The sequence below is a fragment of the Podarcis erhardii genome (assembly GCF_964252035.2).
Source record: "Podarcis erhardii genome assembly, chromosome: 17".
Taxonomy (NCBI): Eukaryota; Metazoa; Chordata; class Lepidosauria; order Squamata; family Lacertidae; genus Podarcis; species Podarcis erhardii.
Window position 1 is genome coordinate 6,621,880 of NC_138515.1, and position 23,884 is coordinate 6,645,763.

The 23,884-nt window shown below is 42.6% G+C and overlaps 1 protein-coding gene and 1 long non-coding RNA gene across 2 annotated transcripts in view; one reads left to right on the forward strand and one right to left on the reverse strand.

Moving 5' to 3' along the window:
- TNFSF14 (TNF superfamily member 14) overlaps positions 1–23,884 on the reverse strand; it is a 134,959-nt gene that overhangs the window by 77,254 nt on the left and 33,821 nt on the right. The gene's annotated exons all lie outside the window — the stretch shown is intronic.
- Positions 173–4,382, forward strand: LOC309332774. The gene is made up of 3 exons (XR_014152328.1): positions 173–256; positions 366–405; positions 1,563–4,382. It is a non-coding gene; the product is annotated as an uncharacterized lncRNA (long non-coding RNA).

Sequence of the window (23,884 nt, forward strand, 5' to 3'; positions counted from 1 at the left end):
CGGCGGGCGAGGGAGTTGGGCGGCGGACAGCGCGATGGATCTCCCCGGCGAGAGCGAGAGCTGTCGGCGCGGCGTGTGGCGCGCTTCGCTCGCCGTGCGGTGCGCTCTGCTGCTGGCCGGGTGCGCCCTGGTTGCCTCGCTGGCGGCGCTCGCCACGGTCCTGGCGCGTCGGGCGCAAGAGCCGCCGCGGGCGCTGCAGCCCCCGATGCCGCCGACGCCAGTGCCTTCGGGCTCTGAGAAATCGCAACATGGGAAGGTACCCATCTAGTCCAACCCCGCGCGAGGCGGCCAGCGCCAAAACATGCCTTTCCCCATTTCTGCTTCTCCGACGCCTCTAACGCCAGACTTCTCTTTTCTTTTTTCAGAATTGCACTCGCCTCGTCTTTAAGATTAGCGAAGGTACCAGTAAGTATCCCTTCCCCGAACACGTGTGCTCACTTGGAGTCCAGAAAGAAGCCCTTGTGGGATAGGGGGTCACACACTAGGACTGTGGAGAAGGTGGTTCAAAACGCAGGGGCCAGGGGTCTCTTTGGAGCGCATAGAATAACCCCTGTTTTAGAACAGCTACACTGGTTGCCAGTTTTGCTTCCAGGCCTGATTTAATGTGTCCACACGAGTGTTCGAAGCCCTTGATTATTTGGGGCTCCAAACATCTGAAAGACTGCCTCCATTCCTACCAAACTTCTTAGCTATAAAGATCTGCAGAGGGGGCTCTGCCACCCTCAGAAGTACAGAGAATGGCAGCCTGGGAGAGAGTTTTCTCTGTGGCAGCCCCTAAATGGTGGACTCCCTCCACACAGAGGTGTTCCTAGCACCTTTATTCAGGGCCGGATTTCGGTTTGATGAGGCCCTAAGCTACTGAAGATAATGGGGCCCTTTATATGTCCAGCTGTCCTTTGTCAACTACAAATTGCTGCTGTTTTTTGTGTTGAATATATGCTATATGGTCATTTATGGACCTAATTATCTAAAGTTGCACATAACAACTATATGCTATATGTTGCACATAACAACTATATGCTATATGCTAAAGTTGCACATAACAACTATATGCTATATGGTCATTTATGGACCTAATTATCTAAAGTTGCACATAACAAATCAGAGCCTACACAACACAAAACACTGTTGCTGTATGTAGGTTTTATTTTATTTGTTTTTAATCTTATATTTTGGAAGTGTAGATCCAATTTTTGGAGGGCCCCCAAGAGAGTGGGGCCCTAAGCTATAGTGTGTTTAGCTTATACGTAAATCTGGCATTGCCTTCATTGTACAGCGTTGAATGTGTACATTGTACAGCTCCATAAGGTATTTTGTGTTGAGGGAATCGCCTCTTCTGCTGAATTTATACTATTCTGGTTACTGCATTCATGTAACTTGCCCAGGAAGCTTTGTACAGGTGAAAGGTTGATAAAGAATCTTATAAATACAAGAAATAAGTCTTCTATGAGACTCCAAGGAAACTGGTGGGTGGCTCTGTTGGGTTCCTGCTGGGATGATGCAAAGGAACTGGGTTGTTGTGGTGTGACAGATGTTCCCACTTGATTCCTCTCTTTTTACAGCACACTTAAAGAACAGGCAACTGAACTGGTGGGATTGTAAAGTTGACGGAACAATATGTAGCCCAATATTTGAATATAATTCTTCAAGACTGGGAATTAAGTATGATGGCCTTTACAGCATCTATGCCCAGATGAATATTTCACACCAGTTATCTAATGTTAAAGAGAAGGTGAATATCAGCCTCATCATCCATGGCCATCGCGATGGACACTCTTTCCGTATTCTGACCCTCCCGTTGAGTTACCCTGCTACAGCGCATACAAAGGAAACTGCAGTCACAGTTTTCATGGATGTCTCATCTTATCAACTGAAAGAGAATGATAAACTTTCCGTGGAATTAATGGCAAGTAACATATACACTAGCTGGACCCTTAGTCCCAAGGGTAACTTTTTTGGTATCTCCCAGATTCCTGCAGAGCCTATTTCAGAAGTAACTGGAATCAAATGCCGTTCTTCGGTGTGTGGAATGGAGAGGGTGCTCAAGAACCTTCAGACAACGCTTGAGACAATTCCTCTGGATCAAAAATGACAGCTGTAATTGTGTGCAGGCTCATGCAGATTACAGGGTCTGGAGAGAACCAGGACCGGAACTTCTGTGGGAAACTTGACATTCAAGACTGTTCCAAGTGCTGCTGTGAAATGCATGGATCTGTGTGGCAACTGGGACAATGTGTGGATGATTGGCACGTGTCGTGCCTGTGTTTCACTGTGGGGCAATCACTTTGTGTGATTGGGAAGAAAAGGGGGCAAGCTTTGCTGCTAGCACTGGTTTTGGGAATCCGCTCCTGAGAATGGGGTTGGGCTTGCTGACCTTTGAAGATCCTTTCATTCTTATTAGATTTATATCTTAATCTACTGTACGAAGTAGGTAAAATCAAGTTGGATATGTGACAGATTTCAGTCAGGCAGCAATTCCGGAATAATATTATGCAACTCATGAGATCTACACCAGCAGATGTGTGCCTGTCCCTATCCTGACATTGCTGTCCAGAGTGACATGTCTTTAGCTGTGATTCTTGCAGGGGGTGGGACTAGATGACCTTTGGGGGACCCCTTCCAGCTCTACAGTTCTGCGATTCTTCTCCTTTGGAGGTTCCGGCAGTCCTGGTTGCCTCTGGTGCTGGTCACTCAGTCACTCAGTTTGTTGCATGCTGGCTTCCAGGAGATCCCAAACAAACCATTCCCTTTCCTTCTGCCTCAGACGGTCTGGGTGGATCTCTGACAAGTTGCTCCTGAAAACACTATCAAAACCTTTATACATCCGTTTGATTGGGTGGCTGGTTCCACTCCCTCTGCTTAGTCTATGTCGAGCTTCCAAAGAGATGCTGAGGTTCATGAAGACCCTTGCTGTCTGCATGTTAATCACTGCGCTTTCTGTTCCAGTCCATTTTGCCCATTTCTTCCCAGTTAGTGACTTAGATCTCTGCTTTCTTGAATTTTTGCATTCACCTGTGTTCTGGGCAGGGAAAGCACTGATAACAAAAGTACTAAAGGAGCACATTAGTGATTTGCTTTCTCTTCCATCCCACAAAACACCCTGAAAATATCCAGCACTAATTAATAGCCCAGATCCAGTCTAGAAAATGGGGGTGGGGGTGGGAAACATACCTAATTTATATTTTAACTTATTTATGTTTCTTGATATTGCAACAGTGTATTTTATTGACATATTTAATCTTTGTATTTTATTCTGAATTGTATTTAATATATGACAAAGTGGTTGTATACACCAGTGTCTTAAGCCTACACACCTGTAAGAGTGTATCTGGATATACCTCTGCATTCTTGAAGGCTTGCTTTCCTGCCTTTCTATTTGCTCAATACTCTTCTCTCCAAAGCATCTTTGCTTACCCGTCTCCAGAGGCCACAGGCAACTAGATGTTTCAGGTAAGCAAGTACACAGAATTCCTCTCAAGCAGCTGAGCGGGCTGTCAGGGGAGAGAGAGATCAGGGCAGCACCATGCTTTCTGTGCTAGACCATGGGAGGAGGGAGGAGAGTAGATTTCTTCATGGCCGGCTTGAAAATGCAGGATACATGCGTTTTAGCTGGCTAGTTTAGAAAGAAAAATCACAACTATTGTGTGTGTGTGTTTTCAAGGCTGCTGTGGATAAACACCCACATCTCAGTTACATGAGTCAAATGTGCTGCCAGTTGTAATTCTAAAAAAAATCCTGTTATAAAAATTTTTTAGGAAACTCTGTTGAAGGGATATAATCTGTCTGTCTTGATCCTATATTAGGATCAAGGGTTGTAGCCTTGAGCAAAATGCACCAAGAATTTGGGGTCCCATAGCGTCTAGAGGGCCATAGGTTTCTCATTTCTCATTTTATCCTGTGAATCGCCCTGAGACCTGCAGGTATAGGGTGGTATACAAATTAAATAAATAAATAAAATTAATAAATTCCTGCACTTAACAGTCAGAGCCTGGCTTATATGAGACTATTGAATGTTAACATTTCATTTCTGCTGAGGTATGTTTGATGTTGCTGCTGTATATTTTGTTTTTTTGTTTTCCTTGAGCTGGTTCAAGTGTTTTTTATTTCTGGTAGCTTTTTTTTAGGGCCAGTTGGGCAGCCTTTTCTTTTTAATAGGATTTTTTTGCCTGTTTTAGTGAATTTTTTTTTTATTTAAAAAGAGGGCTATCTTTTTCATAGAGAAGTTAGCTGTGCATTTTGTAAATACGTAAATAAATGGTGAAGTTTAGAGGTTCAAGGTGCTATTTTTAAAGCCCCTCGTTTCTTTGCATATCAAATAAACTCTGATTATTATTGTTATTGCTACCGTTCAAATGTATATTAAGGGACATAGAGAAAAAGGTTGTATTTTTAAATTTTATTTATCCCTTGGGTATGGAATAAATAAAAACTGGTTAATTTATCATTTTTGTCTTTTTCTTTACATCTTACATAGTTTTCTCAGTTTCATTGTTGTACCTATATATTTTCATTAATATGGCTAGTATTTCATTCATTAAATGACCATTTTGTGACAATACTTTTTGGACCAGCTGGTAATATTCAAAATTCCAGGTCACGGGTTTCCTGTAAAAATCGCTAACACTAGATTTTGATCTAATGCTATTTCATAGCCACCCATTTCCCTTGGTATATCTAAAATATTAATGCAAAATTTTCTTGTGCCTGAGCAGTTCCAGAATATGGCCTCACAAGTATTCTGAAAACCACTGATTTCAAGAGTGCTTAACTGCTTCTGAAGTTCATATGGTATTAACTCCAAAAGAAAAAAACACATACAATGGATCAGAGGGTGTATTCTTCTATCTCCCCAGCATACGCTGGTACTTCATGTTCCATCAGCCCCATGGCCAGCTTTGATGCAAGCCAGTTCGGCAACACCTGGAGGGCCACTGGTTCCCCATCTCTGCACTAGAGGGACTATTCATGCACACATGGGCACAGTTGTGTGCATTCAAAGGGATGTGTAATGGTTCTAAGGGGGTTGCTCGTGCGTAAGTTGCCGTCACTCCTGGCTAGGTTGCCTGGTTGAACCCTTTCTCTCTGGACAGCCTTGCACTCGTGGTTGTCTCAGTCGCTGGCAGAATCCGTCAGTGGGCGTTTCTTAAACTTCTTCCAGCAAAGAAGTTCTTTGACGCCAACTCTCCTCCTACTCTCCCTGCGCGGAAGTCTTCTGTGCAGGGAGGGTGTGGGCAGCGGAGTACCCGTGCTCTCCCCACTGGTCTCCGGTGAAGAGACCTGGAGCCTTCTCTCCGATTCCCCCATCTGCCCCCCCTTCACCCCTGGTGTTACGCTGATTTCCTTCCCCAGCAGCTGGGCTGCCTCTCTCCCTCCTGGGACCCTCTCCGGCATCGCTCTGGAGCCTTCCCTCCGCCTCTGGCTCCAATGGCAGTTCCTTGACAGGATGTAAGGCTCAACAGAGCTCTTCACCTTTCTAGGTGCAACAGGGAAGCGTATACACAAAATTTCACTGGGCCACGGCATGCTTCCTGAAGTTTCACCCAGTTTATGTCTAATAAGGTGACACCAATCTGTTGAGTTTTCACACATTACATGACTTATCCCCAAGTTGGGGAGGCCCATTTGAAAAGAGAAGAAATTTAGAAACCTGCAGAACTTAAAATCTCATTAATTTAAAATCTCTGCAACTCTGCAACGTGTAACTCATCGGGAGATGTTGACATTTTTGATTGTTACCGCTCATTTAGAAAAGGCTAAATGCTGGCATTATGCAATAGGCCTGTCCATCGATTCACGCTGTGCTCAGATGTGGTCCAAGAAATTGACACCAGAGGCAAGATGAGTCCTTCATCCTTTTACAATTCCTGGCATCCATTCATCTCCTACAGGAGACGTAACAATCAGTCAAGGCAACGTCCCCAGACCCACGGAAACATCTGGGGAGACGTGTTGGGTTCATAGCTGTCAACTTTCAGATTTGAAAATAAGGAATCAACAGCCTCGAAAATAAGGGATCAGCAGTCTCACCTGTCCCAGGAACAGTCTACAGGATATCTAACAATCCGGGATAGCAGCGGGAAACGGCGCTGGAATAAGGGAATTTCCCGCAAAAAAAGGGAAGGTTGACAGCTATGGTTGGGTTAGAGGTGTTAATAATCACCATCAGAGATAACAGCTTGCGAGGGTGATTTGGGGGCTTTGAAAATGTCCCTTGTGTGTATTTAGTTTTACTGAGTCCCTAATCTAAACCACTTTTCCCCTTACCAAGTGCTGACAATAGCATTTCCTACTCTCAACTCTTACTCAGTTTGATTACCCAAAACCATAGATCCAAACCTCAGTCTGTTTCACAATTAGTCACCCTCTTCTTTTGCTTCACATATCATCTCAATGTCAAGCTTAGAGCACTGGAAACCCTTGGACAAGATGCCCAGAATGGGCACCCTTAAACTATGAGGATACACAGGTGAACAAATGGACAGCTCCTCCTCCTCCTGTTTGACAACCTTGCCAACTACACACTCCTGGAGGAGGGAGAGTGAGGATGTGCTCACATTGCTGCCTTAGAGTGCTGGTGAATTTGTTTTTGTATATATTTCACAGTGCCCCCCATCTGCTCAAATCCGCATGGCTTCATTAGTGTCAGATTCACACCAGGGGGAACTGATGGGGTGAAATTGTCTTCACCCTTTGCAAAAGTGTCCATACCTTGGCTAGAGATGAATTAGGAATGGCTTAAGGACTCCATTTGATGTGAAGCTGGTTTAAGAAACAACACACCAAACAGTACAGTGTATGCATGCATTTTGGATAACTTCCCGGGGGGGCATGGATTAAAAACCCCACACCAGAAATGCAGTGGGTACACAATAAACGGTAGTGTGAGCTCAGCCTGAGTCGGTGGCAGTGGCAGAAGAATTACCTAGCATTATCTAACAAAAATGAAACCCTCATCTAGTATTGTTTCTCATTGCTCATCTGCTCTGTCATGTGTGGGCCGGATAAAGGATTAGACCTCAGCCTGTTTGCTGCAGCTGTAGCAGAATCTGCATCCTGCTAAGGCCTCAAATCAATACTTTGCTGCCAGTATTAAAGTCATGTTTGGCATAAACTGATTTTCTCATTGAACTTGGAAATAACAGAACAGCTAGCAGATGCATCAGCTTTACCTGAAGAAGCAAGCAATTTTAGAGCAACATCAGCACCCCTGTATTCCTGCCCTGATAGCACACGGCGGAGAAATGCTAAAATGAAAGAACCACTGCGATCGCCACAACCACAGAAGTATCAAAGATACAAGGCTGCTTCTGTTAGTACTTACCTGGCTTTCTCAAAGACTCAATGCAAAGGAACCTTTACTGATGTGCTATGAATCAAGTGTTTGGAGCCGCTTTCCTTATTTTATGATAAATTCCTAACTTTGCATGCCATCACTGCCTTTGTGTTTATAAAGCCGTCTGCTAGAAATAGCTATTTTTTATTTTAAAAATGTGTGTGAAAAGCTGCAATCTGTCACAGAAAATGGATGGTCAAGGTTGTATGTAAGAGAGGTACAGTGTGGCCAATATATTTATTCCAAGGACCACTCTATTCTCCAGAGTCCATTCAGTGGGGGCCCAAAGAATTTGGTGTCATGGGGCTACCGTTTTAGAGAACATGTGTTCAGGCAAAGTGTTACACACACACATATTATGTCAAAAATCCAATAGAGAACAAGCATTGAAGTGTGAACATTAAAGTAGAATCTCTACACTGCAAAATATTTTTGGTAGGAATGCCAGAGGCTGGATAAAATGGGTTTGGGGGCTTCCTTCAGCCTGTCAGCCACCAGGTTGCACAAATGTGCAATAATGTGCATAAATGTGCTTTTATACTGTATTTTATGCTGTTTTTTGTTGTATCATAATTAAGTGTTTTAAATTTGTTGGTTTTTTTATAATAATTTTTATTCAGTTTTTAAAACACATAATTAAAAGACAAACACATCACAAAATACAAACAAACATAAACAAATCAAACATAAATAAATTCATAATCTTATTTTCTTGTAACTTCTTTCAATCGACTTCCCCTTACCTCTCTTTCGCTGCATCCTTATTTTAAATTTTTTTAGCAACCCTTTAATCAATTTATCCATTTAGTTCCCTTCATTAAATTCCCATAAATTTGTTAATTACAGCTGTAGTTCTCTGCTTCTTACCCCTTGACATCTTAACACTCCTCAATTTTACAACAGTTTTTAAGATATATTTTAAATTTCTTCCAGTCTTCTTCCACTGCCTCTTTCCCCTGGTCACGAATTCTGCCGGTCATCTCTGCCAGTCCCATGAAGTCAATCACCTTTGTCTGCCATTCTTCAAGAGTAGGTAGTTCTTGCATCTTCCAATACTTTGCCAGAAGAATTCTTGCTGCAGTAGTAGCATACATAAAGAAAGTCCTATCCTTCTTTGGCACCAATTGGCCAACCATGCCCAGGAGAAAAGCCTCTGGTTTCTTAGTAAATGTCCATTTAAGGACTTTCTTAATTTCATTATAGATCATTTCCCAGAATGCTTTCACCCTCGGGCAGGTACACCATAGGTGATAAAAGGTACCTTCATTCTCATTACATTTCCAACATTTATTATTGGGCAAATGGTAAATTTTTGCAAGCTTGACTGGGGTCATGTACCACCTGTAGATCATTTTCATTATATTTTCTTTTAAGGCATTACATGCCGTAAACTTAACACCAGTGGTCCATAACTGTTCCCAGTCAGCAAACATAATGTCATGACCGATATCCTGTGCCCATTTAATCATAGCTGATTTCACCGTTTCCTCCTGTGTATTCCATTTAAGCAGCAAATTATACATTCTTGACAGATTCTTAGTATTGGGTTCTAACAGTCCCGTTTCTAACTTTGACCTCTCCTTCTGAAATCCTATTTTCCTGTCCTCTTTAAATGTCTCATTTATCTGATAGTAATGCAGCCAATCTCGAACTTTGGACTTTAGTTTTTCGTAACTCTGAAGCTTTACCCTTTCACCTTCATATTCTAAGATTTCACAATATTTTGGCCATTTAGAATCCATATTAAGTTTTTTCACCCCCTTGGCTTCCATTGGTGACAACCACCTGGGAGTTTTAGTTTCCAGTAGATCTTTGTATCTGCTCCAAACATTATATAATGCTTTTCTAACAGTATGGTTTTTAAAACCTTTGTACACCATTGCCTTGTTATACCATAAGTATGCATGCCAACCAAAACAATTATCATATCCTTCCAAATCTAAGATGTCTGTGTTCTCAAGAAGTAGCCAGTCTTTCAGCCAGCAGAAAGCTGCTGCTTCGTAGTATAATCTTAAGTCCGGCAGGGCAAATCCCCCTCTATCCTTTGCATCAGTTAAAATCTTAAACTTAATTCTGGGCTTTTTGCCCTGCCAGACAAATTTTGATATATCTTTCTGCCACCTCTTGAAACAATCCATCTTGTCCAGAATTTGTAAGTTCTGAAACAAAAAAAGCATTCTAGGCAATACATTCATCTTAATAGTAGCAATTCGACCTAACAAGGACAATTTCAACCTTGACCATGTTTCTAAATCTTTCTTTACTTCTGACCAACATTTTTCATAATTGTCTTTAAATAAATTCAGATTCTTAGATGTTAAATTTACCCCCAGGTATTTCACTTTTTTCGTTATTTCCAAACCTGTTTCACTCTAAAACCTCTCTCTTTCTTCCATTGTTAAATTTTTCTCCAAAACCTTTGTTTTCTGTTTATTCAATTTAAATCCTGCTACTTGACCAAATATTTCAATTAATTCCAACACACTTTTAGTACTAATGTCTGGCTGTTGTAAAGTCAAAACTAGGTCATCTGCAAATGCTCTTAGTTTATAATGTCTGGCTCCGACCTGAACTCCTTTAACCAACTGGTCCTTTCTAATCATATTTAACAAAACCTCCAGGACTGATATAAAAAGTAGAGGAGATATTGGGCAACCCTGTCGTATACCTTTTTCTATAGGTATTTCTTCCGTTACCACATTATTTACAATTAACTTTGCTTTTTGTTCCGAATATATTGCACCTATACCGTTTTCAAAACCTTGGCCTACCCCCATCCCTTGGAGATTCTTTTTCATAAAGCTCCAACAAATGTTGTCAAAGGCTTTCTCCGCATCCACAAAAATCAAAACAGCCTTTCTATTAATGTCAACTTCTAACAGCTCCAAAATATCGATAATGTTCCTCACATTGTCTGACATATGTCTCCCTGGGAGAAAGCCAGTTTGGTCCTTATGAATCTCCCCTAGTAACACTCGCTTCAATCTTTTTGCCAGAATGTCTGCAAAAATTTTATAATCCACATTGAGTAAAGATATAGGGCGGTAGTTTTTAACCTGGTTTTTTTCAGTCTCTGATTTCGGTATAAGTGAGATGAAAGCCTCTTTCCACGATTCAGGTGCCTTTTTCCCCTCCATAATTTCATTGCAAACTTCCTTTAGAGGTTGTATTAACCAATCCGTCAGCTTCTTGTAGTAATTGGCGGTCAAGCCGTCTGGTCCTGGTGATTTTCCCAGTTGCATATTCTGGATGGCACCCTCTATCTCTTGTTCTGTTATTTTCTCATTCAGGATCCTTTTATTCTGTCTGAAATTTTTGGTAATCCGTAGTTTCTAAGGAATTCTTCAATTTCCTGTTCGTTTACTGGCCCTTGTGCATATAATTTCCTAAAAAAGCTTTGAAAACAATTACTTATCTCATTGGGTTTGTAGATGGTCTTTCCCTCCATCTCTAAGCTGGTCACTGTATTCAGTTTCTGCCTCTTTTTTAATTGCCATGACAAAAGTTTCCCACATTTATCTGCAGATTCAAATGTTTTTTGTCTCATTTGCTTTATTTTCCATTCTATTTCTTGATTCATCAATTCCATGTATTGCGTCTGATAATACTTTATCTCTCTCAAGATCTCTTGGGACTTTGGTTTGGACCTCAATTTCTTTTCTCCTTCTTTCATTTTTCCTAAAAAATTTTCTTTCCTCTCATTTTGTCTTTTCCTTTTTATAGAGTTCTGTTGAATTAGGAAACCTCGCATCACGGCTTTGCTAGCGTCCCAAATTGTTCTTTTCTCCACGTCTGTTCTCAAATTTATCTCAAAATAATCTTTCAATGTTTTTTGGGCCTTTTTATAAATCTCTTCATCTTTAAATAGGGTGTCATTCATTCTCCATCTGAAGGATCCAGTTGTTGTTAATTTCATCTCCATCTTTACAGCGTTATGGTCGGAGCAGGTTTTTGGGCAGATTTCTATTTTTTTGGTTCTTGGCGCCAGGCTGCTAGTAATCCAAATTTGGTCAATTCTTGTCCATGTCATTTTTGCTTCAGAAAAGAAGGTTCCCTCTCTTTCAAGAGGGTTCCTTGTTCTCCAAATATCAATCAAGTCCATAGTTTCAGTCATTTCAAAAAAAGTCTTTGGTAGTCTCCCCTCCTTTGAAATCACTTGTCTCTGTGCTTTATCCATGTTTGTGGAGACGACTCCATTCATATGTCCCATCAATACGATTTTATAATCCAGAAAGTCCATTAAGGTCTCATGCAACTTCTTAAAAAATTCAGCCTTCCCTTCATTTGGTGCATAAACTCCGACTATCAGAATTTTTTCTCCTTGAATTTGTATTTCAATTGCCAGGTATCTTCCTTGTTCATCTTTAAATATCATTTTTGGAGCCAATTTTTCTTTTGCATAGATCACCACTCCTCTTTTCTTCACTTTGTCTGATGAGATAAATTCCTGTCCCAATCTCTTATTTATCAATAATTTCCTGTGTGTCCTGACAATATGGGTTTCTTGCAAGCATATTAAGTCTAACTGCTCTCTCTTCAAAATATGAAAGACTTGGCGTCTTTTTCGGGGAAGGTTCAAACCATTACAGTTCCAGCTAAGAAGTTGCAAAGACATTTTGTTACTAAGTACCTGTTCCTCCAACTGTTCCAAGTTTCTGTTCTTCTTCTGATGGTGGTAGCAAAAGTCCAAATGACAGATTAGCAATGTCAGTTGGTTCTTCCTCGTCTACAGTTCCTTTCTGCAAGTCTTCCCGGTATCTCCCCAAAAACTGTTCTTTATCTTGGATTGTTCTTATTTTGATCTTCTTTCCTTTGAAGTTAAAGGACAAACCCTGTGGAAATTCCCATCTAAAAGGAATGGCGTTTTTCTTGAGCAGATCAGCCAATTCTTTAAAGAGGGTTCTCACCTCCAAAATGTATTTAGGGATATCTTTAAAAATCTGTACCTGAGAATTTTGGATCACCAAGGCTTTTTGGTAGTGTAGATTCAATATTTTATCTCTCTGTTCCTTGGATCCCAATGTGATTAAACAGTCCCTTGGTTTCTTTGTCTGCCTCCTACCTAGCCGAAAGGCTGTTGTTATTTCAATCTCAACTCCTTCTCCTTCTCCCCATTCCTCATGCCAAAATTCTGCAAAGTTGTTTTTAAGGAATCCCACAAGGTTGTCGCCCTCACTCTCAGGAACCAATCTAAGTTTTAAATTCTTCTCCTTTCTCTGTAGTTCCCATAAAGAGAGGGTTGCATCATGTTCATTTACTTTTTTTCGATCAGCTCAAATCTTCCCCTTGTTTCCTCTGCAGTTTTTTTTGCACTTTCAGCAATCCTTCGTGTTTCAGAACTTTCTTGAATTAATTTATTTATAGAATCTGTATTAGATGACATGCTTGCCGTGTTCAAGTCCAATCTTGCTGTCAATTCTGTCAATTTTTTAGAATTTTCTGTGGACTGCTTTGTCAGTTCTATAGATTGCTTTGTCAGAGCTTCCAAAGATTGATTTATTTTGACCAGTGCCTGAGTCATAGATTCCATAGAAGCTGTTACTGTCTTTTCCTGTGCAGCTGGTGTTATATCTGGTATTGAGCTCCTTTTCTTCTGTGCTTGTGCTTGCGCTTGTTTTGATTTATGTCTAGTTACTATCTCATCCACAGGGCCACTCATGGCCTCAAGGTCGTTCTCACAGAGTAGACTTGCAAGTGGAAAATCCCACTGTTTCTTTTTTCAATGTACAAAGTTTCTCTTTAAACCCTCTAGAGGGAGCTTTCAATTGTGTCCAAAAGGAAATGAGTAACAAAGAAGCAAGGGAAACATAGAGCAATGAGCCAAAAGTTCAAGAGTCGATACTGTAAATCCACAAATGTTTCAGTTTAACCATAAGTTCAACAGCTTTATTAAAGTCCAACAGCTAAGTTTCCAAAAAAAACCTACTTTGTATCCAATTTAGACTGACAGTTCTCCTTTCCCGGTGCCTTGCTCAGGCAGCTCGATCTGGGGGAGTTTGGCAGTGAAAAGTCTTTTTTTGCGATTATTTCCGCGCAGGAACAATATCCAATTTTATCTTCCCCCCCTTCTCCTGCCAATTGGGGGGAATATTAAGTCCAATGTCAGGTTTGACAGTTTGCGAAAGGTTTTTCCTTCAAATACAGCTTGCTATTTTTGTTGCTTCGCTAATCATGCAGTTCGGGGGGGCAGACTTCCTTGTTTAATGCCTTCCCCGTTTTCAGCCAATTTTCAAATTTAGTGTCCCGTTCAGTCCCTCAATCTTACTCACGGGTGTTGCAGTCAAATCTTTATTTCAGGAAGGAATCGGCGCTCTCCGTTCATGGCGACGCGGCTTCACTCCACAAGCTGGGTACCGACTCTCAGCACCGCGCTCTCCCCGATGCCGCTCCGGAGCCTTTAAAAAGGTGCCCGCCGAGTCTCCTTGTTTACAGGCTTCCGCGCCTGTAATTTTAGGGGTCCCCCGCTCGCCGTAGCGGGTTGGACCCGAACTTGCGGAGCAGTCCTGCCTCGGAGCTCGAGGCTAGAACCGCCATTAAACGATGGCGCCGACCGGAAGTCTGTTTTAAATTTGTTGTTAGCTGCCCTGAGCCCAGTTTTCTGAACCGGGAAAGGCGGGATATTATTATTATTATTATTAATTATTATTATTATTATTATTATTATTATTATTATTATTTAAGGCCAAGACACTTGGCTGGTTTCATCCCTCAGTAAGATTATCCAGACACTTTGCTAATAAAGATAAAACAATGCATAGATAAAAATCATAATCAAGGCTGGATCTAGACACATCAGAAAAATGTTTCAGGAAAACGCGTTGGGAAATCACGTTGCTGAAAGACAAAACACTACAGCACCACCTGGTTTCACTTAAAGCAGTTTTTGGGTGTTTTTTTGGGTTGTTTTTTTTACTGGTGTAGCTGAGTCCCAAGACGGACACACAAAACAGATCAATGGGCATTTTAAAAAAAGAATACTACCATCATAACAATGTATGGGGGTGCATTTTAATGCCTCACATTGTGATCCTTTGTACTTACTTGATAGCAAGCCTTATTCGACTCAGAGGAATTTACTTCCAAGTAAGCATTCACAGGAATGGGCTGCCTATCTGAAAATGTGCACTCAGCAATATTTCTGAAGCATTTAACAGTAAATGTACGGCACGGTTGCTTAATTGCCTCAGTATAATTCACAATAGATGCCTTTGGAAGGTTTGCCGCGTAAGTCATTACAGCTTGTGCACCACCAAGTCTGAGATCATCGCTTGGCGATTTGTTTCTTCATTTAGTGGCAACTGTTTGGAAAAAGCCGCTGCGTTTGCTCCTCTGCAGGTGCAAACTTGCACAGAGAGGGTGGAAGGATTAGGCCAGTGCTTCCATCCACTACAGTGGAAATTGATGCTACAGTTTGCATCACTGCTGCCAACTCCCCGCTCACAAACAATAGGGAGGAAAGTCGGTGTAGCATAATGAAACTGAGAAAACCACATCGCTGCTGGGGATCATTTTGAAAAAGCATCTTGGCTACCTTATCATTCAGCAGCTGCTGTTTTTTTCTCGAGCTTAGAGGCCTATTATTATTTCCTCTGCGTTGCTGCAGCCAGCAGTGATGCTTGGAAGGTTGTTCACATGTTAAAGGCCCTGAGCTGCCACCACACAGTGCAGCTCTCTGCCTAGCCACCGACTCCATTTCCGTTCATCTCTGCATCTGTTTGGAAAGTGAATTTCATTATTTTTCCTTGCCGACCAATGTAGAAGCTTGAGTCTTATGTGTCAGTTACTTGCACGATTGAAAGCCGGAAATGAAAATTTAGAGTTTCCATTTTAAACATTCCAAGACTTACCCAGGGTGTCTTTGTGATAGATGGTTTATTTTCACATATAAAAAAGGTAAAGGACCCCTGGAAGGTTAAGTCCAGTCAAAGGCAACTATGGGGTGCAGCGCTCATCTCGCTTTTCAGGCCGAGGGAGCTGGTGTTTGTCCACAGAAAGCATTCCGGGCCATGTGGTCAGCATGACTAAATTGCTTCTGGTGCAATGGAACATCAGGACAGAAACCAGAGTGCATGGAAATCCTGTTTACGTTCCCAGAAGCTGGGACAGAGCAACAGGAGCTCACCCCGTCACAGGGATTCAAACCACTGACCTTCTGATTAGCAAGCCCAAGAGGCTCAGTGGTTTAGACCACAGCGCCACTGGGGTCCCCTTGCAAGATTGAAAACCATAAATGAAAATTCAGAGTTTCCATTTTAAACACCCCAAGACTTTCCCGGGATGTCTTTATGATACAGTGGTACCTCAGGTTAAGTACTTAATTCTTTCCGGAGGTCCGTACTTAACCTGAAACTGTTCTTAACTTGAAGCACCACTTTAGCTAATGGGGCCTCCTGTTGCTGCCGTGCTGCCGGAGCACCATCTTTGTTCTCATCCTGAAGCAAAGTTCTTAACCTGAAGCACTATTTCTGGGTTAGCAGTCTGTAACCTGAAGCGTATGTAACCTGAAGCGTATGTAACCCGAGGTACCACTGTATATGGTTTATTTTCACATATATACCACCTGAGCCTATGACGGAGGGAGGTCCCACCATTAACACCTCAAGAAGGTCTTGCTTCTTCCATAGCCACAGCCTTGGATTCCAGCAGAAATCAGGCATCACTCTGCCTCCCAGCTACCCAGCCTGCAAGCTTCTAGCTCACATAACTCAACTCTCAGCTTTGGCCTTTGTCTTTCTAACTACCAGAGAGGGAGAGGGGGCTCACCCATTTGTAGTCTGCCACAGAGCCACTTCCTTTCTTACCTTAATGGCCCAAACTTTGAGGGCCATTACTGCACTAAGAAGCTAGCCTGGCTGTTCCAGGCATTGATTCTGTGCTGTAGCCAGGAATTAGAAGGGGGCTCAGGCATGCAGGCTAACCCCCACCAAATTAGGAACAATATATTCAGCCACACACCCAATTCCTTGTCATGTCTCTGTAAATGCAGGAAAGGAAATGGAGAGAAGGGAAAAGAGAGAACCAAAAAAACCAAATATGCAATGTTTTAAGTTATCAGTTATCAAATGCCCAGTGCCACAGCATGTTATCAAATGCTGTCAGATATTAAATACAGTCCCAGAAGGCTGCTACATACCAGTTGCATATAGATCCCCAAATACTGAAGTCAAATATCAGATACTCTGCAATATTTGGGAAATGGTTATGGGGGGGAAACCCCTTGAGTATATTTGACTTCAGAATTGAGAGAAGCGAATTTGGAAGTGACTTATTGGAAGCAAATCAATTTTCAGCTCCAATTGAGGTTTACTCCCTCGAGGCCAAACCAGATGTGATGGCTGCAGACATATTGGTCCTGCTTCATGATAGGTCAATAAAGATGTCAATCTGGTGTGTGGAAGCTGTGGGGAAAGACCTATTTCATGATAGGAATCATTCGGAAAGGAAGTGAAAGTGAAACCGCTGATATCATAATGCCGTTGCACAAATCTATAATGCAACCACATACATTTCTGGTCACCTCACCTCAAAAAGGATATTGCAGAGTTGGAAAAGGTTTGGAAAAGAGGAACAAAAATGATCAAGGACTTCCCTATGAGGAAAGATTACAGCGCCTGGGGCTTTTTAGTTTAGAGAAAAAGAAAGAGGTGATGTGATAAACAGATAGGGCTTGCCGATAGGAAGGTTGGCGGTTCAAATCCCTGTGACGGGGTGAGCTCCCGTTGCTTGGTCCCTGCTCCTGCCAACCTTGCAGTTCGAAAGCATGCCAGCGCAAGTAGATAAACAGGTACCACTCCGGCGGGAAGGTAAATGGCGTTTCCGTGCACTCTGGTTTCTGTCACAGTGTCCCGTTGTGCCAGAAGCAGTTTAGTCATGCTGGCCACATGACCTGGAAAGCTGTCTGTGGACAAACGCAGGCTCCCTCAGCCTGAAAGCAAGATGAGTGCCGCAACACCATAGTCTCCTTTGACTGGACTTAACCATCCAGGGGTCCTTTACCTTTTTAGACAGAACTAGACAAAGAGAAGCTTTTCTCCCTCTCTCATAACACCAGAGCTTGGAGACACACAAGGAAGTTGAAGGTTGGAAGATTCAGGCCAGACCAAAGAAAGAGCTTCTTCACATAGTGCCTAGTGAAACTATGTGTGCTGGTCCTGGGGGTTAAACAAGAGGCAAGGTCCAAGTCCAGTCCGTGGTTGATGAAGCAATATGAAGGCAGTCCGTAAAGTCAAAGCTGGGTGCAGGGCAGAGTGCAGGCAGGAACTTACAACCACCAACGTTGCTCCCGCAACTTGGGACTGGGGCTGGCTGGCTTTTACCTGCCCCGAGGCATAGGGCGGCCCCGATCCTCAGGTGACTCACCTCTCCTGGCCTGGAGGCGAGCACTCCTTCTGCGGGAACTTAGTTCCCTCCGCCTCTCTGTCCTGAGCCTCGGCAGCTCAGGAGAGGCTGGAGGGTTACCAGACCCAGAGGCAACCTCAGCTTCCCCTGACGGGACTGAGAGTGGAGCACCTGCAGGCAATGGGTCCTCCATCACCTCAGGAGCCCGAGCAGACTCAGCTGATGCCTGCACCTGAGGATCCAGCACAGGCGAGGGCCCTTCAGGCTCATGCCCCAACCCCGGCTCAGCTGGTTCTGGAGGCGGGGGATCCTGCGCAGGCTGGGATTCCTCAGGTTCAGCATCTGAATCCGAATCCCAGGCCATCACACTATGAAACTCACTGTTGCAGGAGGCACCAACGGGCAGCAATTTGGGTGGCTTTAAAAGAAGTTTAGACAAAGCAAGAATACTTATCGCAAAGTATTGGAAGACACAAGATTTGCCCACCCTGGAAGAATGGCAGATGCAAGTGATAGACTATATGGAGATGGCAGAAATGACTGGCAGAATCCGAGACCTGGGAGAAGAGTCGGTGGAAGAGGACTGGAAGAAATTTAAAGACTACCTGCAGAAACATTGTAAAATATCTGAATGTTAAAATGATGTTTGGACTTAAAGAGAATATGGCATTACTGATCTAGTTAAAAGGAGTATGCAAAAATTCTTAAAAAGAAAAGGGGGGAAAAGATCGGAGTAATATTATGTCAAATATAAACAAAATGGCATAAGGGTTTAAGTTATTAAGAATAGTTAAAATTTGAGAATGAGAAGAGAAAGAAAATTGGAGACATAATAGGTTGAAATATATAACTATAAATGAGGTTTGAAAGAGGGTTAGAATCTGCTGAACCTGAATGTGTAAAGGGGAACACAAAGAAGGGAGATGTGAGGAAGTCAAGAAAGAAGGTTATATAGATAATAAGTTAAAAAATGGATTTTATCTTCTTTATATTTTTATTGTTTCTTGTTTCTTGTCTCTGTTTCTTTATGATGTATTCTTTCTTTTTGTTGTTTCTATTATATAAAATCTTAATAAATATCTTTTAAAAAATAAATAAAAGAAAAGAAGTTTAGACAAAATCATGGAGGACAAGGCATGGCGACTGCCTTCAGAGCCAGAGGTGCTAGATGTCTGAATTCCAGTTTCTGGAAACACAGAAGGGGAGACTGCTGTTGCCCTTGGCTCCTGCTTGCAGGCTTCCCAAGAACGTCTGACTGGTAACTGTGAGAATAAGAGGCTGCTGGACTAGATGGGCCACTGGTCTGATCCAGCAGAACTATCCTTATGCCCTTATGAAAGGTGGGAATTACAAATGGTTGTCATAAATAATATTGCTACGGGTGTGCAGCTGCCCTGACTTCCCTCGGTTGCAGGCGCCCTGCTCCTCTCTAGATTCTTGGGTGCCAGGGTTTGATAAGTGCTGTGAGCATTAAGATGACGGGCATTGGGTCCTGCAGTGTAAAGAAAGCAGGCTCACCTTTTTCTGCATCAGGGCATTGCCAGGAGATAAGCCATTAGAGATAAACCATAGTTAAAGCTATGGTTCTCCCAGTAGTGATGTATGGAAGTGAGAGCTGGGCCATAAAGAAGGCTGATCGCCAAAGAATTGATGCTTTTGAATTATGGTGCTGGTGGAGACTCTTGAGAGTCCCATGGACTGCAAGAAGATTTAACTTATCCTTTCTGAAGGAAATCAGCCCTTAGGGCTCACTGGAAGGACAGATCGTGAAGCTGAGGCTCCAATACTTTGGCCACCTCATGAGAAGAGAAGACTCCCTGGAAAAGACCCTGATGTTGGGAAAGATGGAGGGCACAAGGAGAAGGGGACAACAGAGGACAAGATGGTTGGACAGTGTTCTCGAAGCTACCAGCATGAGTTTGACCAAACTGTGGGAGGCAGTGGAAGACAGGAGTGCCTGGCGTGCTCTGGTCCGTGGGGTCACGAAGAGTTGGATGCGACTAAACAACAAGCTGTTAAGGGGAACCAAGGCTGGTGATGGCCAATCACCAACTCATCCGGGAAGCCATTCATAGGGCAAGCCTGTGCAAGACAGGGAGGGGTAAGCTTCTCCTCCAGCTCTGTGTTGGTGGGCAAGGAAAGAAAAAGTTTAGGGTTTCAGCTTGGATGACAGTGAGCCGAACCAAAAACTCTAGTTTTTGCTGGTGCTTTCTATTTGGAGCTTATCTAGGGGGAGTCCCCCTACTTTCTGGTTTCAATCTGTTATAAAACAGTGTCATTATTTTGTCCCTATTTTGCCTTGTGGGGAAATGCTGGGGATTTCACACACACACACACACACACACACACACACACACACACACACACAAACACTTTTTGCAACGTGTTAACACGCAACAGTCGTGCCCTGAAGTGTGTCAGGTTTCAGCCCCTTGTCTCTAAAAGTTAAGGCTGGCACACCTGCATAGTGGGCTGCTTCTGGACAAATAAATAGTCGTTCTTCTGCTATAAGCTGCAAGTGGAGTTGCAACGAACTTTCCACATGATCAGGGCTATTTCTGCAGGGCCACCTCGCTATATTTCGCGTGACAGAGCTGCTGTGGGTGGGGGAGGTCCCATTAATCTGAGCTACCCTTTGAAAAGAAAAGGGAGCTTGGATTAATGAGATCATTTTTTAAAAATCATTTCTTGTGTGCTATGCATTTATTCATTTAAGTGTGACTGCCAAACGCTACCCACAAAATGTGAAAAACAGGGGGGAGTCCACATGACACTGTTTAATGTTTCGCCTGTAGAAGCGTTTTGGCTTACCTGACTGTATGATCTCTTCTCCCACTGCAAACTTTTCTAGGGCTTCTCCAAGACACCCCCTGGCCCACCATTGATTAGCTGGGACTTGGGGGAAGAGAGGGAGGGAAATCTCTGGCCCCTACTGTTATGTATTCAGTGGTCTGTGTTTGCCTGAGCTTGAGTCTGGACTAAGAATTTTGAGCTCCTATGTTCTGATTCAATACATGAGATCCAATCACAGAACATTTCAGGATTTGGGCCCATGATTCACAGTTTGGAAGTTTAGACAGCCAATTACGTTGGGAGTGGGAATGGCCCAGGCTTGCAGAAATGTATATAAGCAGTTGCTTTGCCCCTGTTGTCCAGTTCTGTTAGTTCAACAAAAGTTATTGCTGTTATCACTGTGTCTTGCCTCGTGGGAACCCACTGACACTTCACCTACTAGCACAGCTCCTTAGTTAAATCCAGTCCGGAATGTTTAATGTTTGCTTTGGATCAGAATTGCAGGTTGAAACTTCTTGTAGGAGCAGGGCAAACATTGGATAGTGCCTAACAAGTGTTCTTGCTTTTGTTTTTAAAAATCAGCATTTCACTTATGTACTATTTTGTCAAAATTTTAGTATTAGAAATATGTAGCAATGTGTTTTAGCACCAATGAAAACATCATTTTTTTATTTTTTATTTTAAAAAAACAGGTGCCCACCATAAAGGTTCTAGTGAATCCGTGCTGAGCCGTGATAAGTTCATTCCCCACTTTGTTCACTGCCCATATCAAAACCATGCCTCTTCAAAAAGATGGACATGAAGAACTAAGAGTGTTTACATCTGTTGAGATTGTGCTGCTCTTTCATCTTTCTCTTACCTACAATTAAAAAAAATACAAATAAGCAGTGGCAGATCATGGGAGGGTTACAAATGGATGAAGTTATCATATGGGCCATGGTGGTGGTGAGTTTATGTGCAGGAGGTTTTTTAGTGCTTTGTGTTACTGTGGGAAAAAATCCATTTCATCAAGCCATTAGTGACAATGAATAGATGCTTATTGCAAATACAATATTAAGCAAGCTTGGCAGCTTTCTTGTCAAGAATAAACAAGCAGAATAAGCATGCTAAATTAGATCATTGTCTAGAGCACCAGAAAAATGTTCCAATGTAAACTGAAAACTTACTAGCGCATTAGTTGCATATATTTTTTTAAAAAAACTGATATTGTTTTCCAGTTCAAAATTTTCCAGAAACCCCGCCCCCCAAAGAGAATTACGGTATGTGGACTGAAAGATGCATAGCATGGCAGTTCCATAATAACTGCCTAGTTCACGTGTAAACTGACAGAAAAGATCAATGTACCACTTTTGCTCTGTCGTCCCCAAACTCAGATGGTGAATGCCAACAGGATTGTAGCCAAAATGGGGCTGCTGAAAAACAGGAGTGAGAGATGCTCAGATTGCCCAGTGCCTGTAGCACTCCCACCATAATATCCAGGCAGAGATAGCTTGCAAGGGAGGTAAGCAAATCTGGGGGAAATCCCACCTTGGTTAACACCCACCTCCCAACCATAGCTGTCAAGCGTCCCTTATTTGGCGGGACTGTCCCTTATACCAGAGCCATGTCCCGCTGCTGTCCCTTATTGATGATGTCCCTTAAATAAACTCCTGAAGGTAATGGGGCCCTTTCTATGTCCAGCTGTCCTTTGTCAACAACAAATTGTTGCTGTTTTTTTGTACCATATATGCTATATGGTAATTTATGGACCTAATAGGTATCTAAAGCCATTTGCACGCAACAAAATATGTATTTTATCCAAGTAATTGTTGATCCCTTATTCTGGCTGCTGATCCCTTATTTTCGAGGCTGCTGGTCCCTTATTTTCAAATCTGTAAGTTGACAGCTATGCTCCCAACATTCTGGAAAGGTGTTGAGAACCATTCCCTAAAACAGGCATGTCCAACAGGTCGATTGCGATCTACTGGTTGTGATCTACTGGGGGACCAGGGTTGCGATCTACTGGTTGTGATCTACTGTGGGGACTGGTTGTGATCTACTAGGGGACCCAGTCGCTCCTGGTCGATTGCGTGATCCTGATCGATCTCTCAAAAACAAACTAACAAAAAAAATACCTCAACAAGTTTGGCTTCCCCCCAAAAGCTCAATAACTTTGGTCAATCCAATGGGTAGATCACTGCCAGTTTTTTCATAGTGGGAGTAGATCACATTCTCTCAGGAACTGGACATGCCTGATCTAAAACACATGGCTTTAAACTTTAGCAACCTGTCACTCAAAAATAAAAAGTAATTATATTATTTATTTATTATTATTTATTGAATTTGTATGCCAACCTATACCCGGAGGTCTCATGATGGCTCACAGAACACAATCAAAATATAAAATCATATATAAATACATAATTAAAATGAAAACAACAACCCAATAACACCCCCCCCCAAAAAAACCCACATTTTAAAAGGGCATAGGAACCCCAGGAAACAATGGCTTCAAGTTATGCAATAAAGAAATAAAGAAAGATGAGCTCTTCATTTAACTAATTTGTTTAAATGCTTGACCATCTGTTGTAAATTGATTGTTTTTAGTACAGTACTTCACTGGAAATGGGTGGACTGAAAAATGTGAGGAATCGGCTTGGTATTTGTGGTGGGGGATCTCAGCAAAGATTTTCAATCATTCTGATGGGTTTTTCCTTCCAAGACATTTCCAGATTCATAAGTGGTCAAATGCCAACAACAACAACAACAACAGGATAAACTAATCTGGTCAAAAACAGTTGCAGAGATAGGCGTGTTCCCCCCCCCCCAGCGCATGGATTCTGTTCAGCAGCACGGCATGTGTGCATATGTGCGCTTCTCTCGTCTACTTGCATAGATGTTTGGAAAGCATTTGACAAGCAGACCATATAGCAAAACTCAAAACATCAAACACATGGAAGATCGCAAATGCAAGATTATAAATGATCCACAGAGACTTTTCCCACACCTAGAAAGCATGAGGCCAAGATGTTTTCTGCTTATCTCATGTTTCCTAGGCATGGCTCCCTGAGCGGTTCAGTCATACCTCATGTTGCGTCCGCTACAGCTTGCGTTTTTTCGGGTTGCGGACAGCCGAAACCCAGAAGTACCAGAACAGGTTACTTCTGGGTTTCGGCAGTCGTGCATGCACAGAAATGCTAAATCGCGCTATGCGCATGTGCAGAATCACGACCCGTGCATGTGCAGACGCGGGTTGCGAGCGCTGTGGGTTACGAACGTGCATCCCGCTCGGATCACGTTCGCAACCCAAGCGTCCACTGTTTTATGTTTGGCTGCTGCTTTCCCCCAGAAAACCACTGAATCAGAACAAACATCAGTCCACTGAAAACTTGACTGATATTTGCTCCAATTCAGCACATGTTTTGGATCACCGTGAGCAAT